The sequence below is a fragment of the Chrysochloris asiatica genome, unplaced genomic scaffold (genome assembly GCF_000296735.1).
Source record: "Chrysochloris asiatica unplaced genomic scaffold, ChrAsi1.0 scaffold00159, whole genome shotgun sequence".
NCBI lineage: Eukaryota > Metazoa > Chordata > Mammalia > Afrosoricida > Chrysochloridae > Chrysochloris > Chrysochloris asiatica.
The window spans coordinates 4,010,008-4,012,799 of record NW_006408677.1 but is presented as its reverse complement, the minus strand read 5'-3'; the positions used below and the strand labels follow the sequence as shown (position 1 = coordinate 4,012,799).

The 2,792-nt window shown below is 41.4% G+C and overlaps 1 pseudogene; it reads right to left on the bottom strand.

The window, feature by feature from the left end:
• Positions 1-240: 240 nt before the first annotated feature.
• The window catches only part of LOC102842920, a 23,592-nt pseudogene continuing 21,040 nt past the window's right edge, over positions 241-2,792 (bottom strand).

Here is a 2,792-nt window from a genome sequence, read left to right as displayed (position 1 = left end):
AAACAAAACAAAACATACTTGTCAACATAAGCAAGGTAAATAATATGAAAAATATCTAAGTAAATCAAGTTGTAATCCATACCAGAAAAAAAAAAAAAAAGGATTAACAAGGCAATTTCGAGACGAAGAAAAGCTTTCTTAGCGGTCCCTGATTCTTCATCCAGCTAGCTTCATAATAATGGAAACCACTACTCGGGTCAGCACTATGTTCACAGCTTCTAGGTGAAGATGACCTTTTTCTCAGGTTTCAGGAAGTAGAGCTCTTCCAGATGCAACCGCTTCGGAAAGCAGATAGCAATAGAGTCTAAGTTCATTCTCCAAACCAAACACTTTGAACTTCAAGTTCTTCAGTTCTCTTTGTATCTTATGTGTCCGTCTATTGCTGTTCCAGACCTCACACAGAATGGCAAGGCCCTTATCTGTACAAGCATTAAGTGCTATCTTATACAGCATCTGCTCCAAGTCTTTAAGTTTCTGCCAGAGAGCCTTAATATGTTCTATTTCCAAGAAATGTCGGTTCTCCAGGGCCTCATAACATTTTGTCATTACCTGTAAATGCTTCCCCATCTTGTTAGTGAGATCCTTGAAGATCTCTCTCATCATGCCTTCTTCCTCACAAATTCGGGCAAGTACTAGCAAAAGTTTTTTCTCTTATATTAATTTATCCTCAGTGTCTTAATATATTCATTTTGATTATGACTCTGGTGTACAACTAGCCAAACTTTTCCAGCTTTATCTTCTTTTGTCTTACATTGCAGCTTGTATTGTTTAATCTTTGACACCAAACAATCCTTTTCAAGCATCCATGATTCTCCTTACGTTGGTTTTCAAATCTGAGTTGCAAAAAGTCTTTGGTGCTCTCATAGAGCAGTTCGTGGGTGTGATGGAGACTTTTGGTTAGCGCTTTGATTTTCTCCTGGTTTCTCTGATGATGCACTTGTATTTCCTCAATGTGAATCCTTCAACTTGTTCTCTAGAAAGCTTGGTCTGTTCTTCCAGCTGAGCCTGTGGTGCTTTCACCTGTAGGATAAGCATTTGTATGTCTCTTTGGTATTGCTCAGTATTTTCTTCTCTCTCATTTCTGGTCTTCTTTTGCTTACTTTGTTGTTGTTGTTGTTATGTGCCATCGAGTCGGTTCCGACCCATAGCGACCCTGTATAGGGTTTCCGAGGGTGTAAATCTTTACGGGAGTAGAAAGCCTCATCTTTCTCCCGCGGAGCAGCTGGTAGTTTCGAACCGCTGACCTTAAGGTTCGCAGCCCGATTCGTAACCACTACGCTACCAGAGCTCTGCTTTTAAAGTTGAAGAATCATTCTGTTCATGTTTATTTAAAATCTGGATAGTCTTTTGGGCAATGGTGACTTTGTGGGGAGGCTCCTTATAAAAATAGGTCTCATCTCTAGTATCTGCTCCCACAAGAGCCAAGAGATTTTGAATCTTTTTCTTATCTTCTACCTCCCTGATTCTCAGTCGATTGTTTTCTTTGTAAAGGCATAAAACATTCTCATTCCTGGAAGAGGCAGATCTGCATGTCACTTAGCTCTTTCTGCAATTCAGCAATCTCTGCCTCCACTGTTGCAAATCCCATTCTTGTTCATGCTGCCCTTCACACACTTCATTGTACAGTTCCAGTTTCTTCAATAGGTCCTTGTTTTCTGTCTCACACTTGGCCATCTTCTTTTGAAAATACTTAGCTCCTGAGAACAGAGCACAGCCAGGCAGTCTTCAGTGGAAGGCAAGGGTGAATCTGAATCTGGGAAAGACATTCCCCTTCACGTGGTGGAACCACTGAATCCTGAGGAAACATTTTTGCAAACGGGTGTGTGTAGGGGTAAAGTTCATGCTTTCTTTTTCACACCTTTGTATACTGCAGAAGACCAAGCATAATGTCTTTGTTTTATAGACAAATGAACAGGTTTCAACTAGTTCCTACTCCTCCATCTCCTTAATATCCTAGTTTAGATACATAATACCTACAATTAACATTTGTTTAGCACACTGGCATTATTTCTTTGTTCCCCAAGCTCTGAATTTATTTTAGTCCCTTATTTTACAAATGAGAAAACTGAGGCTTAGACTAACATGAGATTAGGGAATATTGGAACCCTGCTCCATGACATCCAAATCCTGTATTGTTTTTCCCATTTCATCTCATTGCTATCACTTCCCATTGCTCTGCACTGCTGAGGTAATCTCTTTACAGATTGTAACTTTCCTTTTTTGTTGTTAAGTGCAGTGCAGTCAATTTTGATTCATGGCAACCCTGTATAGGATTTCTGAGGCTTTAATACTTACCAAGCAGAAAGCCTCATCTTTCCCCGGAGAGCAGATGGTGGGTTTGAACTGCCAACCCTGTGCTTAGCAGTCCAGTGGTCCAGTGCCCCTCAAAACCCTCCATATTTCAGGCTCTTGTTTCTCTCTCTTTTTTTTAATGTTTTATTGTGAATTATATGATAGTTTACATGGGAGAACATTAGTTTTACATTCATTCTATCATATATCGTTTCATTGTCATGGTTACAATCCCCTCCATGCATCATCAACCAACCAAAGGGTATACCCTGCAAGCCTGGCCCCTACCCTATCCACCCCCCCTCCCCAGTCTTCAGCACACAGTCTCTCACCCTCTCTGGATCTCAAGTCCCCAGCGGCTCCATCGCTTCACTTCATTGTCGCTGCCTCCATCTCAGGGATCACGGCTTCTCTGGGTAGGGTCCCGCTCTCCGCTCTTCTCCATTGATGGTCCTAGGGACCTCTGCTCCTAGACTGAAAAGTTAATCACTTCCTTCCTT